The sequence below is a fragment of the Camelus dromedarius genome, chromosome 13, assembly GCF_036321535.1.
Source record: "Camelus dromedarius isolate mCamDro1 chromosome 13, mCamDro1.pat, whole genome shotgun sequence".
Taxonomy (NCBI): domain Eukaryota; kingdom Metazoa; phylum Chordata; class Mammalia; order Artiodactyla; family Camelidae; genus Camelus; species Camelus dromedarius.
This window is the reverse complement of record NC_087448.1, coordinates 57,405,654-57,421,750: the sequence shown is the minus strand read 5'-3', so window position 1 is coordinate 57,421,750 and position 16,097 is coordinate 57,405,654. Positions and strand designations below refer to the sequence as shown.

At 34.1% G+C, this 16,097-nt stretch overlaps 1 protein-coding gene across 6 annotated transcripts in view; it reads left to right on the top strand.

Moving 5' to 3' along the window:
* The window catches only part of INTS6 (integrator complex subunit 6), an 82,195-nt gene that overhangs the window by 33,039 nt on the left and 33,059 nt on the right, over positions 1-16,097 (top strand). The window contains exon 1 of one of the 6 annotated variants that reach the window (XM_064493184.1): positions 8,427-8,447. The exons of the other annotated variants lie outside the window; for them this stretch is intronic. The gene's annotated coding sequence lies outside the window, so the exon portion shown is untranslated. Of the gene's footprint in view, positions 1-8,426; positions 8,448-16,097 lie in introns of those variants that run through there. 6 annotated transcript variants of the gene reach the window in all.

Below are 16,097 nucleotides of genomic sequence, written 5' to 3'. Positions count from 1 at the left end.
AGAAGCATAACCAAAGGAAAATTAGATAAATTTGACTTCATCAAAATTAAAAACATTTGTGCTTCAAAGAATACTATCAAGAAAAGACAGTAGTAAAAAGAAAATATTTGTAAATTATATATATATCTGATAAGGATCTAATATCTAGAATATAAAAGGAACTCTTACAACATAAAACTAAAAAGACAACCCAACGTAAAAAGTGGGCAAAGGATTTGAAAAGGTATTTCTCCAAAGAAGACATACAGATGGCCAATAAGCATGTGAAAAGATGTTCACAACCATCATTAGTCATTAGGGAAATGCAAACCAAACCGTAATGAGATACTATTTCATACCTGCTATAGTGGCTATAATAAAAAAGATGGATAATAATGTTGATGAGATTGTAGAGAAGTGGGACCCTCATTTGCTGGTGTAAATGGAAAGCGATATAGTTGCTATGGAAAATAGTTTGGCAGTTCTCAAGAAGTTAAACACAGTTATCCTGTGACCCCAAAATTCTGTTCCTTGATATGTACCCAAGAGAAGTGAAAACATTTCTGTGAAAAATGTTGTATCACCATTATAATAGCCAAAAAGTAGAAACAGTACAATGCCCATCAACTGATGAATGGATAAACAATTGTGGTATATCCAACAATGGAATATTATTCAGCCTTAAGAAGGATTGAAGTTCTGACATACACTGCAATGTGGATGAACCTTGAAAACAGGCTAAGTGAAAGAAGTCAGAAACAAAAGGCTGCTGACTTAATTATTCCATTTACATGAAATGTCTAGAATAGGCAATTCCATAGAAACAGAAATAGTGGTTGCTAGAGGTTAGGGGTAAGAGATGCTAATGGCTGTGGGGTTTCTTTTTTAGGTGTGAAAATGTTCTGAAATTAGATAGTAATGATGGTTACACAACTCTGCCTCCCTGGTTCAGCCACTCTAAAGAAATGAAATAAAACAGATGGAAAAACTCCTATCTTTACCTCCATACACCGTATCTCCTTCTCTAGTGACTTCCTTGGTTTCCTTATTTCCTTCCACTGCAAACTGAGAAGTTGTTTGTTATCTCCTTCACTTCTCTATCTCTTTTTCATTCCTTAGCCTATTACAATCTGGCTTCTGATTCTACCTCTCTAATGAAGTCACTAGTAACATCCTCGTCTTCCAAATTCAACTATTGGTTTTTAATTTTTCTTTTTCACGATGTTTTGCCAGCACTATTTTGAACACTCTTTACTAAAGTTTCTCTTGGCTTCTGGATTTATACTCTCTTGGCTTTCCTTTCACTTTCTGCTCTGTTTTAATCCTTGGCTTTAGTTTATTTGTTTTTTCCTTAACATTTGTGACTGGTTTAATCTTAGATTTTTTTTTTTTTTTGCCTTTTTATTTGACATACTCTTTTTGGGCATGTTACTCATTCCCAGGCTTCATCCATCAGTATATATGGATTTCCATCTATAAACAGATTCCCAAGGTTGGTTTTGCTAGCCTTTATCTTTTTTTTTTTTAAACTTTATTGTTTTAAGTTTTTGATACAGCAAATATCAATAGAATCCATTTAAAAGCTCTTTAGGGTTCTCAATTTTTAAGCCTTCAAATGAGTAAAAGCTGAGCACTGTGGCTCTTGGTGGGTTGTGTGTGTACATAGATAGGTATTTTTTTTGAGACATAATTGACATATAACATTGTATTAGTTTCAGGCATATAACACAGTGATTTAATATTTGTGTATTGTGAAATGATCACCATAACATTGATCACTATACTTACAAGAAAATTCTTTTCTTGTGATGAGAACTTTTAATACCTACTTTATTAGTAACTTTCAAATATATAATATTATTAACTGTGGTCACCGTGCTGTATGTGACATCCCCGGGACTTACTTCTCTTTTAACTGGAAGTTTGTATCTTTTGACCATCACCGCTTTGCCCACCCCTACTCACCCTTATCGTCCTGATTGAGTTTTGATGCTACTTAGGCATTTTCCCTTTTCCCCTTATTTCCTACTGTGGGATATCTGTTCTCCCTAACTGGGCATGAAAAGCCCATTATGATTTGATTTCAACTTTTTCCATGGTTTATTTGGTTTACACTGACTTTAAATGCTTCACTAACACTGAACTGTCCCCATTGTTCCCTGAGTACATGAAAGTCTTATTTGTCAGGGCCTATTCCGTAATTCTGGAATGTTTCCTGTCTCTTCCCACCTTTCTCTCCCCAAAACCTACTCAGCATTTGTTGAGACACTGGTGAAATGCTACCTCCTGTGAAGCTTTTAGGCATTTAGTTGCACTTTGTTCTCTGCACTTTTAGGACTTTCTTCTTGTCACTGTTACCGCAGTTTATGTTCATTATCTTACTTGCTTACTCATCTTATTACTGCCAGTAGACTTTGTGCTGGGCTCCTGGCAGGCCCTTTCAGTTTGGAAACTCATATCCTTTAAGTTTCAGAAATGTAATTATTTCTTTGACATTTTTTTCCTTTCTGTGTCCTTTTTGTATGTCAGACTTTTGAGTTGATCTGTTATCGTCATCACCATCATCATCATCATTATTTATTTTTCTCTTTTCCATCTTTGTCTTTATTCTTTCTTAGAGTTTTTCTTAACTGGGTTGGTAGAGGGCTTGGTTTTTGCTGAGGTTTGTATGTTTTTTTATTGAGATGAAATTCATATAAAGTTAATCATTTTTCTTGTGAACAAATAGTGACATTTAGTACATCTTTTTAAGTAAAACTCTCATACTAGGCAGAAATATAAAGATGCTGTAACAGAGTGCATTGCTCTTCTCTAATCCCAAGCAGCAAATTCTAGGATAGGCAGATTTCTTTCATGTATCTTTTCCACCAGGTAATTTCAGTTTGAGTATCCTTGGATTTTAAACAGTTCTTCAAAATAATCAGAAAAATAACTGAGGATTATTATGGTTGTTCATGGATAAAATCTTAGGGAGAGAAAGGAAGATAAAGGAATAAATATTGAGTTTTAGAATAATTCCTACATGTATTGGGAAGGGGGAAACTGAAGTGAATCTATAAGGGCCTGATACTAGTTATATGGGGTTTTTTGTTGTTGTTCATTATGAGAGCTAAGGCTATATTTGAGAACTGAGGTTAAAGAAATGCTCAGTTTCACTGAGAATGTTAAAATATTATTTGAAACTTTTTTCCATCTACATTATCTAAGCAAATCTGAGTAATTGGGACCAGAATGGGACTTGATCCTGGAGCTGCCAGCTTTCTATTTATTAAATCACAAAGGCATTTAGCATTAGCTTCCTGTCTTTTCCTGCCTTTAACGTGCATACAGTGCCTCTTCGAACGTGTATTTATTGCCACAAAGCAAAACAAATTGACAAGCATCTAGTTGAACTTTCAAGGATTCTGATAAGCTTCTGGAAGAATATGTTTTCTAGACTATTACTTCAAATGCTGTAATTGGGACAAAAGTAATAGTGGCTTAAGAAAATTAAAAGTTACCTTTTTCTCTCACATCAAAGCCAGAGCTGACTAGTGATCTGGGAGGTAGGGTGGTTCTACTCCAAGTTGTTGTCTAGGCCCCCAGATTCTTTCTACTTTTTTGCTGTGTCTTTGCGTTTGTTTGAATGGTTGACACAGGTTTTACGACACATCCTGGTTCAATACTACAACTAAATTTCAGCCTATGGGAAGAAGTAAAGAATGTGGAGGGCAGGCAGCTTCCTAATATGAGCATGACCTAAAACTTGTATTTGGCAGTTTGAACCAGAGTGCATCAATTAGAACCTGGCCACACTTACTGCAAAGCGGAGTAGAAAATGTAATCTCTACTTGGGTGGCTTTGTGTCCAGCCAAAATTTGGGGATTTTGATGAGAAGGACAAAAGATTAGAATTTGAGGGTCAGTTTTTAGTTTCTGAAATAAAAGGGATGGTAAAGAAATTAATTATGCTTTAAAAGCTTTGGAAACTTCCTTACTTTATAGTTTGACAGCTTGTTCTAAGTTTATGTATGTTTTTGCTCCAGACCTGGAATCATATCAAGTTCCGTGTATTCGGAAATGGTATATGGAAACCATAACCTGGGTGTTGTCAGAGGTAATCATTGCTGTTGAATTGGTCATTGTTTTCAGGCCTTTGCAATAGACAGAGTTAGCAAATACATTTTTTTTTTCTTGGAAGAAAATATGTCATGAATTCATTCTAGTGTTTTCAATTCAAATTTAAAGTAAATATTTTAAATGTACTGATCAGGGTGGAGGTGTGGGTGGTGTATAGCTCAGTGGTAGAGCTCATGCTTAGCATGCACAAGGTCCTGGCTTCAGTCCCATGAAAATAAAGAAACAAACAAACCTAATTATCCCCCAAATAAATACATAGTACAAAAAATAATAAATGTTCTAAAAAAATTTGTTTTAATAGAAAAAAAATTGTACTAATTAAAGAATGTAGACCCAGGTTTGATTCCTGGCTTTGCAACTAATTAGAATTGCAACTTAATTCTCTCTTGTTCTAAGCTTCAGTTTCCTCGTCTTTAAAATGGTAATTAATAACTGTATCTCATGGTTGTAATGGTTAAATGAGATAATAAGTACTCAAGGAGTTTTACTGTTTTATTACTCTCTTATCGTATTACAAAAGGGCGAGACTCCTTTGGTGGAGGTTAGAGAAGACTTACTCATGCAGGTAACATTGGTGCTATCAGGAAAGACTGGGTGTTAATGGGATGCAGAGATTTAGTTAGAAAAAGAAAAATACCAGGGCAAGAGATTCACCAGTGGGTGTGATCTGCATTAGTTAAAACTGGACCATAGGATTCTGTTTTGATCTTCAAAAGAAAGAAAAATTTTTTGCCCTTAGAGCATTTAGTGTAACATATAATTACATAGTAATCTATGTGCTTATTTGGTTAATGTCAGCCTGTCTTCCTGCCCCACAAGGACAAGGGCTATCCTATCTCACTTCTGCTTACTTTTGTAACCCCAGGGCCTGCACAGAGTAGTCACTCAGTTGATACTTGTACCTTTCACAGCATTTAAAAATACCACAAAATTTAGCATTTGATTATGTACACATATTCTGAAATTATTTTGTTATCCCTAGCTCTACTATAGTTCAGGAACTACTAATTGACCTAATTTCTTTAAGATCAATAATGCTTACAGTACTTTAATATACTGTAGATTTTTGCCATTTATTCATTATCTGACAGCATTAGTCCTTTGTAAATTTTTATTGAAAGAGAATTAATGAATGAATCTGGTGCTTCAGTCTGTTTTGATCTCAGCCATGTTGTGAAGTGTGTGCAAGTAATTTATTGCTAAGAGTTTCAAGTACTTCAAATATCTCATATAATGAAGTCACTCAGATGCTTTCATTTTTTATGTTGTCTTAAGTGGAAGAGAGTAAGGTATATTAGATTATTCTTCTAAAGATTAAGTCTAATACTCCCATGGGAGAGTGTGTGCATGCACACACACTTCTTTCGTGTCTCATGGAAAGAATTGAGAATGAATATTCTCACCTGAATATATAGAGAGAATTTCTTAGAAAGGAGGCAGCGTGGTATTGTATAAGAAACCAAACTCCAAATTAAAGGGCATATATATTTTAGAACCTTTTCTTCTCTTTCTTCCCTTTTTGTTTTTGCCATTAAATATATGATACTCAGAATTTGAATTTGCTTATATTTCTTTTGTTATTGTCTCCCTTGTTTAGCTGTAATCTATATGTTATAAAACATCACAATTTCAAGTATAAAACTGGATGAGTTTCAACAAATGCAAACATTGTGTTATTAACAGCACGATAAATGATGTAAAATAAAATATACCCATCACGCCAGAAAAGTTCTCTTCTTATGCCCTTTGCAGTTAATTTCTTTCACGTCCTCTGGAAACCATTGATAATGCTTTTTGTCACTCTGTGTGTGTGCGTGCATGTGCGTGCGTGTGTAGTTTTGCCTTTTCAAGAATGTCATATAAATGGAATCATTTAGTGTATAGTCTGTGTGTGACTCTGTCACTTAGCATAATGCTTTTGAGGCTCATCTGTGTTATTGTGTCTATCGGTAGTTTGCTCCTTTTTATTGTTGAGTAGTATTCCGTTATATATCTATATTACAGTTTGCTTATCCATTCACTGAGTACAGCAATTGGGTTTTTTCCTTTTTTTTTTTTTTGGACCATTGTGAGTAAAATTATGTACATTGGCATGCAAGTACTTTTGTGGGCATATGTTTTCATTTCTCTTGAGTATATACCTAGGGGTGTAATTGGTGGATCATGTGGTAAGTCTATATCTAACTCATAAGAAACTGCCAAACTGTTTATTAAAGTGGCGGTACTATTTTGCATTCTTACCAGAAAATGTATGAGAGTCCTAGTTGCTCTCCATCCTTCTAACACTTGAGTTTTTTTCGGTCTTAAATTTTAGACAGTTTAGTAGCTGTGCAGTGGTGTCTCATTTTGGTTTTAGTTTGCATTCCCTAATGACTAATGATGTTGAACATCTTTACATGTGCTTATATGCCACCTGTATTTCTTCTTTGGTGAAGTAAGTATTCTGGTTGTTTTGCCTATTTTGTATTGGGTGGTTTGTCCTGTTATCATTGAGTTACAAGAATCTTTCACATATCCTGGATGTAAGTTCTTTATTGGATACATGTTTTTCAAATATTTTCTCCCAGTCTATGGCTTACCTTTTCATTTTTTACAGTCTTTTAAAGAGTAGATGTTTTTATTTTTTTCTTTTTATGATTTGTGCTTTTTGTGTCCTATTTGAGAAATCTTTTGCCTAACCTAATGTCACTAAGATTTTTCTCCTGTATTTTCTTTAAGGAGTTTTATAATGTGCACTTTGACTTTTGGGGTCGTGATTCCATTAGGATTTTTATGTATGATGGGAGAAAAGTGTTGAGGTTTTTTTTTTTTGTTTTTTGTTTTTGGGTTTTTTGACATACTGTTAACTAATTGAATCAGTACCATTTGTTGAAAAGATAATTCTTTCCCCATTGAATTGCTGAGACATAAAAGTCGGTTGGCCGCATAGTTGAGTGTCTATTTCTGGACTTTCTATTCTGTTTTGTTGATCTCTATGTCTGCCTATGTCTGCCAACACTGTGTCTACTACTATAGCTTTGTAAGTTTTTTTTTTTTTTTTGTTAAGTCTTGAAGTTGTCTCCAACTTTTTTTTTTCAAACTTGTTTTGTATATTCTAGGCCTTTTGAGTTTCCATATAAATTTAGAATCAGCTTGTTTTACAAGAAAGCCTACTGAAATTTTGATTGTAATTACATTGAATCTCTAAGTTAATTTGGGGAAAATCCACATTTTTACATTATTGGTTATTCTGATGTATGAGCATGGTATATCGCTCAGATTTTAAGTCTAATTTTTCTCAGCACTGTTTGTAGTTTCCTTGTATAAGTTTTGCACATATATTTTGGTGCTTTTGTAAATTGGTATTTTTTTTAAATTTTCTGGTGGTTTTGTTTTTGTTTTTGTTTTTTACTTTCTGAGTTTTTATTTCTTTACTTTTAATTTCTGATTGTTGCTGGTACATAGAAATATATTTGATTTTTATATTTTGACCTTGAATTCTGTGACCTTCCTAAAATCACTAGTAGTTTTTTCCACAATTCTTGGAATTTTTTGCATACAAAATCATATTGTGTATGAATATAGACAGTTTTACTTCTTCTTTTCAGTATCTGTCTTTTTGTTCCTTTTTTTGCTTAATGTACTGGTAGAAGTGGTGAGAATAGACATCGTTGCCTTCCTTGTTCCTGATCGTGGGGGTTGAAGTGGGAGTGAAACCTTTCAGTATGTAAGTGTGATGTTAACTGTAGGTTTTTGTATATTTCTTTTATCGGGTTGTGGAAGTTCTCCTTTGTTACCAGTTTGCTGGGGGTTTTTTTTGTTTGTTTTAAATCATGAAAGAATATGGGATTTTGTCAATTTTGTATGCATATGTGGAGATTATCATGATTTTTCTCTTTTGATTTTGTTAATATAGTGAATTACATTAATTTTTAATGTTAGACCAGCCTTGTTTATATACATACCTACCCTTGTTATATATTTTATATATGAGGAAACTAATGTACAAAAAGTGGTGATGTAAGTAAGCAGAAATAGGAACTCAGAAAGCAGCAATCTGAAATCAATTACTCTTAAGTTGAGAAAATCTATTTTAGTAGTGTGGCAGTGTATGGCACAGTGTAAACATTAGATGAGAATCAGATACGTAACAAGGATGTAGCAAAGTGGGAGAATGTGGGTTTAAATCTTTTTCTAGAACCTGCGGTTACTTAGACAAATTTATCAATCTCTTTGTGTCAGGGTTTCCTTACCCTCCTGCCACCCCCGAAGGATAATTCTATATTTCTTTGGTTCTAGGAAATACTGTCTCTCCTGTCCCTACCCTCTTCAGCGTTTCTGAAATCAGGAGAACTTTGTTAAAGCTGGACGGTATGGACTGGTAGTGGGTCCTACTTGTGTCTGTTGATATTGACACATGGGTGTCAGTCATTTTGTTTTCACTAGAGCTGAACTGTTTGCTTTATTAGCACCTCATGTCAGGGGAAAATTTTATATTCTATATAAAAGAGTTAAAATATTTCAATTTAAATAACGTGAACATTTGGCTAATAATTACCTTAACACGAGGGAATAATTATGTTTACACAAGGGCTATTAATAAAGACAAGACTTCCCTTTCCATTCTCATTTCCCTTTCACAGAAGCTTTTAATTGCTTGCATTTTGTTGTCTTGGTTATTTACATATGCCAAACTTTTAAAAATTTTTAAATTTTGGAACTTTTAACCATACACTAGAGTAGGGAGATAAAGTAATACACCTCAGAAACTCTTATCTAGCTTCAATAATTATCTCCATTTTGCTGGTCTTGTTTCATATGTTCTGCCCCTACGCCTACACACAGTTATACATTTACATATACAGTAAACATTTTACGGAGAATATTTTAAAGCAAATTCCAGACATTGTAGAATTTTACTCATAAATACTTCTGTATGCGTCTTTAACATACTAGGACACACACACGTCTGCAATGTTCTATAGCCTAACAAAATTTTATTTTAATAAATTTTATTAAATTTAAATTTTAAATAGAATTAATCTTAATTTAAATTGAATTTATAGGTTAATTATAGCTTGATTTATAGTTTCATATTTAATTTAATTTATAGCTTAGCAAAAATTTTAAGGTGTTTAATAAATAATATTATACCCAATTTATATCCCAGTTTCCCTACTTGTCTCACAACTGTTGACAATAGTTTTGTTTGAATCAGAATCCAAACATGGTTCACACATTACATTTGATTGTTAATGTATTTTTATCTACAAGTCTCAAAGAAGTTTACCTAAATTTGGATCCCTAATTGTTTATTATTATTATTATAATAAAATTTTTAAGGAAATTATTACTTTACAGTGAATTAGCATTGAAATGAACAAAAAATATGATACATACAATAGATCACCTAAGGTACACAGGCAGAGCAAATAAAGGCAGTTGAAATTACCAAATTTCTGAGAAGAGAAAAACTTTCAAAGCTGTGGGATGGTATTACGGCTTTTACCAATTATGAAGAGGTATTACTAGGAATCCAACTTCTGTCCAAAAGTCAGCCTTTTAAGGAGAAGCATTGTATCATTTAGTAGTTTATACTGAAATAAAGAGACTACAAAAATATTCTAAAGTTAACCAAATAGGAAATACAAATGAAGTTCTCACAGTCTGTGATATACCTTGAAATGACACCATTCAAACTAAAGGTGCTGTGAAGAGGTTGAGGTCATAAGCACAGGCTATAAAAAAAATATGACTCTGACGTTCTGTTTGACTTTGATGTCCAAAGGGATTCAGAACTTCTAGACCCAGTGTGGAGAAGACTTAAGACTCAAGCTCTGTGAGACTCAAATGCTAAGAAACTCTATGATACGGAAAAAGAAGGAGATATGCAGCTGTATGGATAATTAGGCATTACTGTTGGGAAAACTTTTATGTACCTTTAATGTTAAATTTGGGGGAAGCCAGGAAATACATTAAATAGATGATAAACCTTAGAATCTAAGTTACAGGTTAACGGGTGTGTTAGAGGATTAAACGCAGTGATTCAAGCAGAATATTTAATTGAAACCCTGACACAAAGTTCAGTAAATGATGAATTGTCACCCTGTTAACTTACTGTGTAATTTGGGGTGGTATTTGGTGTGAACAAGAGGACTTTAGGCTTTTTCTGTTCCTACTTCTTTGAATTATCAAGAAAATGTTATTGTCATTTTTAGGGGTTACAGTCTATTTCCAGATGATAGGGATAAATATATATAATCTACTGAAGAAAGTTTATTGGTAAATTTTTATGCTTGAAGCATTAAGTGTGCTCAGTTACCTAGGAAATAATGGCTCTCAAAATGATTCATAAAGCTTTTACTGTATTTTTGGTTTTTAAGTTTCTTTACCAATGTGCTTTAAGTTAAGCTTCTGATCTAATACTGTATAATTTGTTCTAGTTTAAATGTTTTATGTTAGATTCTGAATAATTTGGGGTTCTTTTTAAACAATTATATGTATTTACGTTAGAGTTAGTAACACTGTACATCTTTTGAGAAAAGTGTTCTTCAGTTTGTGTGTGTGTGTGCATTTGGAACTTAGTTTGCATTTTTTAAAAGTCATGCTTCATATATTATAGTAATTTGTTACCATTTGAACATGTTAAATCAGCACTATGATAGTAGAGGTAGAGAAAACATCAGGGTCTTAGGGGACATATCATATTGTATATTTTTTCCTCTGTAATTGTCTTTGGTATTATTCAGTTCCTTGCTTTTTGCTTTCACTAATCTGTTTCTTCCTTTCATTCCTATTTGCCATCAATCACCCTGGTGCTTTTCTTAAACTATTACATTAGCTGCTTAACTTGTCTTGGTTTCCTTCAATCGGTCATTCCATTGCATTATTCTAAAGCACATCACTTGAGTGTGTTATTCCACTGTTCACAGTGTTTCATTGCTTTTCATTTTCTACTAGATTCCTCAGTACCCTCCACAATTTAGCCAGTCACCTTTTTTTAAATCAATCCACCCCTCTATTCTTTCAGCCATATTTATTGAGTTTCTTCTGTGAACTAGACACTCTGCTAGGCTCTGATGATCAAATGGTAAAACAAGCAGGAGGTCTAGTTGTGAAAGAAAAACATTAATTAAAATATCATGTGATAAAAATAAAACTGCAGTGATCATATATCCTACAAAAGGGAGGAATATGTGCTATGACAGCTTACAGTAATAGGGCGTTAGATCTAGTCAAGAAGATCACAGAAAGCTAAGACTTGAAGAGGTGAATAGGATTTACTACACAAAAAGTGGGAAGGATAGGATGATCTTTTCCCAAAGGGAGTATGTTTTGAAACCCAGGGACTAGAAGAAGGCTAATGTGACTTGGTGTGTAAAAGAAGAGGAATGATTGTACAATATGGGAAGGAAGGTTGGGCTTGACCACACAAGGGGTTTTGAGGCCATGCTAGGTAGTGTTACTAATACAAATTTAGTAGAAGCCATCCAAGGGTTTTATTTACAGGTTGTGGATGGAGTAGTAAAAGACAAGTGGGTTTTGGAAGACCATTTAGACTTTGTCGCATTAGTCTTGACAATAGCTTGGTCATGAAGGTTGGTGATAGTAGAAGAGACAGAGCAACAGTTTCAAAAGATATTTGGAAGGTTAAAGGAACCAAATTTGCTGACATATATTGCATTTAGGGGTATAAGGAAGAGGGAGATGGCTTCTTGCAAAACTGGATATTTTGTGATGCCTAGAGAATATTGAAAGAATACTATTTTGGATGGAGGAAAATCTTAAGTTCAGTTTTGCGCATACTTAGTTTGAAGTACCTTTGATCCATTCAAGAGGGAATGGCAAGTAGGCAGAAGAGTATTTGCTGTTAGAAAGATAATCTAAGCTGGACATAAAGAATTTTAAGATATTATCTAAGTATAGATAGTAATTGAGGCTGTGGGTAGGTGGGTTGAGGGTTTAGAGTATAAACTGGCCAAGACTTAGACTGAGCCTTGAGGGTCTGCAGCACGTAACGGTGCTAGGTGTTAGAGGTTGAGCGCAGGGCTGGAAGACAGAGAAGCAGCCAGAGAAGCAGAGGAAAACCATGAGAATATTTCAGTGTGAAAGCCAAAGTCTTTCTAAAGAGTGATAAATAGTTTTGAATGCTGCAGCGAAGCCAAATCTGAAAAATCTTCACTAGATTTAATGACTCTTTCAGTTATCTATTGCTATGTAACAAATCATCCTAAATCTTAGTGGCTTAATACAACAACGGTCTGTTATTTCTCAAGATTCTGTGAGTTGGCTTCATTCAGCTGGCGGCTTAGCTGGGGCTTTGGTGCTCACTGTTACCTGGGCACTTTGCTTCTTGTCCCTGTGACTTCTGTCTCTTCATATGGTCTCTCAACAGGCAGTCGTCTAGTTGAAGCTTCTTTACAGGGCAGCTGGCTCCCAACAGGGTGATAGTGAAGCTGGGAGGCCTGTTAAGGCTTGGGCTTGGAGCACTTTGACCACACTGTCATCTACCACCATAGCCAAAAAAGGAGCGTTGATGACTTCGTGTAGGAGTTGTTTTAGTAAAGTGGAAAGACGAGGAAATGACTAGAAGATGCATAAAAATTCCTTATCACTCCCTTACAATTTCTCTAAACTTGACCTAAAATAGGCTACTAATTTCCTGAATGCTTCCTGTTTCTTTCCTCATGTGTTCCTTTTCCCTGAATGTTGTTCCTCTATCTCCCCCATGTTAAAATCTTACACATTCTTAAAGGCTTTCTTAAAATCGTCAGTTTTTTTCCTTTTTTGTTCTTTGCTCTCTAACAATTTTGAATTTTAATTTAATTTTTTATCCCAGTGTTTGTTATTTCTTGCCTCTTACATTTTTGATCATGATCTTCACTCTGCATATGCTCCGTAGTCTGCAAAAGGTTTTAGATTCTCAGTAAACTTCATTCTTCAAACTTACTCAGATGCTACTTCCTCTGAGAACCTTCCCTGGTTCATCTCCCAATCACTTAATCCTTTGTACCTCATGCACACTTTTACTGTTGTACATATCGTAACATACTACAATTATTTATTTACATGTTCTTGAAGGTGGGAACTTACAGTGTCTGCTGTGCTGCCTTTCTTTTAAATAACTCCTGAGTTATAGCTTGACTTGTGATCCCCATTTTTACCTTTCAAGAATAGGCCTTACAGGATAAGAGTTTAAGTTTTTGTATTAGTAATGACCTAATTACTTCTTTGATACTGTCCCAAGTTCATTGGTACTAGGCCAGTGCATTAAACTGTAAAGAAAAGTTATGGTTTGGTATGTGAAATGGAAAGTTTTTGCAAGAAATAATATATGGCCACACTCTTTGTATCTCTGAATAAGGTTATATTTACGAGGTTATATTCTGTGTGGGACTCAGTGGAAGTATGTCCATATATAAATTCTCATTATGAGTATTGTTCACTGAGCTCGATGGAGTTGTTAATGACTTCACCATATGGAATGGTTGTTTCTCTAGGTGTCAGGCAGATTTTGCAGCTCATGTCTTCGCATTCTCTATGTATGGGTACATACAAGTGACTTAGAGATTGGCTAGTTTCACATACGGGGGCAGAAAACACTTCAGCTCTTGGAGACGGGACTACCTGGTTCTGTGATCCACCACAGACGTTACAATCGAATCCCTGTTTGCGTGTTTGCATCCATATCTGTGTGTGTGTTGGGGTTGGGGGGCACAATTCTTGGCAGGACACTCACTGGTGCTTGTGCTCTGCAGCCCTCACTCTGCTCCTCTTAACTCTTGTGCTTTCCTTAAGCTCATTTATTCTTTCATTTGACAAATACAGAGGGACACAGAAATGAATCAGATCCCTCTCCCTGCCTTCTCTCAAACCGGTAGGATAGACAGCTAGGTAAATAGGTCATTAAAACTTAAAGTGGGAAGTATGATTATTAAAGGACTTATAATTTGAATTACTTCAGTAATAGAACCAGTTGGCAGAACATCCAGGTGCAAGGGGAAACTTCAGTTGGTATAGATCAGTCACCTGACTCTCATGATGGACTCTGGTGTGATCATCATCCAAGAGTCAGTTACACTGTGTGCCAGGAGACTCTGGGGAATTAAACATGTTTTAAAAAGAAATTTATTTTATCTTCTTTCATTGTTTGCTGACTTTTATTTATTTTTACATTTTGCAAGTTTAAAAAATAGTAACATGAGAATCTTGGTTATCTGATGTTTTATAATTGTTTATCTTAAAGTAAGTTACCTGAAATGTTATCTCAAATCTTACTTATTTTGCTTGGTATAGTCCTTATTAAATCCTGAAATAATGCTATGCTTATTGTAGGTACTCAGTGAATAACTGAATAATTAAAATTTAGGTTGATCCTTAGTCCAATCTTAACAGAGTCACAAATAGTTAGGGGATCTGAATCATAAACAAAACAGATAAAAGAGAAATTGCACTTACACAAGTATTGAAGTTTGAGCATGCCTAGTAATAGACTACCACCTTCCTAAGCTGTCCATTGGTTTTGTTTTGTTATTTATAAATTATTTGCTTTTATGTCTGTCTTCACTTTTTTAAATTGAAGTATATAGTCAGTTACAATATGTCAATTTCTGGTATAGCCTAATGTTCCAGTCATGCATATGTATACGTATATTTGTCCTCATATTCTTTTTCATTTAAGATTATTACAAGACATTGCATGTAGTTCCCTGTGCTATACAGAAGAAATTTGTTTTTTTAATCTATTTTTGTATATGGTGGTTAACATTTGCAAATCTCAAACTCCCAAATTTTTCCCTTCCCACCCCTTTTCCCCTGGTAACCATAAGATTGTTTACTATGTCTGTGAACCTGTTTCTGTTTTATAGATGAGTTCATTAGTATCCTTTTTTTTTCTTTTCTTTTTTAGGTTCCACATATGAGTGATATCGTATGGTATTTTTCTTTCTATTTCTGCTTTAGTTCACTTATAATGACAATCTCCAGGTCTACCCATGTGTCCTTTGTTTTTTATACCTATAGAGAAATTAATTGAATTCTTTTTTTTTTTAAATACGAAGTTCAGGAAAGACTCAAAAGGTAGAAAGGCAAGGGAGTAAGATAGTTCTCCATAGATAAGAAGGAGAAGTCTGAGCTTTCTCAATTTAAGTTCAGGTTACATTTCCTTTTCTGTCAGCTACCAAGATGATTATATAAGAAATCTGGAATGGTGATATCAATAAAATTAATCATTTAAAATAGTACCATAGAAAACATCAGTTATATTCAAGTAAAAATAAAACTTGGTTAGCATAAATAATCTTCTTTGCTTATTAGTCTGTTAGACTAACGCTTTGCTGAGTATAATCTTATGAAAACCCTAACAAAGACCAAAAATGTCATGGTTATGGGAAAATAATTGTATAATTGAATTACACGTGATTTATCCAATTCTTAAAATTTGTAGTCCTCCTTAGAAGCTCTAAACTTGATTATAGAGTAGAGGTTATTTGACTATGTGTTCTCCAAACAGATGTCTCCTGACACAAAATCTTCTATTGCAACTTGTCTCTAAAATGAGGATAATAATAGTATCTTTGCCATTGGTTTGTTATAAACATGAAAAGCTCCTAGAATGGTGCTTGGCATATACATAGTAAGTGCTCATTATGCTAGCTATTATTATTGTTTATTTTTATTTTGTTATTACCTATGTACTTGAGAACTGGAAGAGAACAGCAAGAGAGAGGAAAGTGCATTGTTGCCTCTTTCCATTGGATCAGAGAGTAACTGGGGGGAAAGCATAGGTCTGTGCTTTATAAAAACAAACAGTAAAATGTTTATAAGTTATACTAATTAGTGGCTTAAAATCACTAGATTCAGACATGGATGATATAAAACTTTTTTTTAAATAGTTATTTTTATAATTAAAATGTTCTTTTTCCATTTAATGGAAGTAGTTTATTTTTATATTAATATCAACACTTGATTTTTAAAAACTACAGGTTTTGGTTTCAGTGATAGGCAATATAAAGCAGTGTT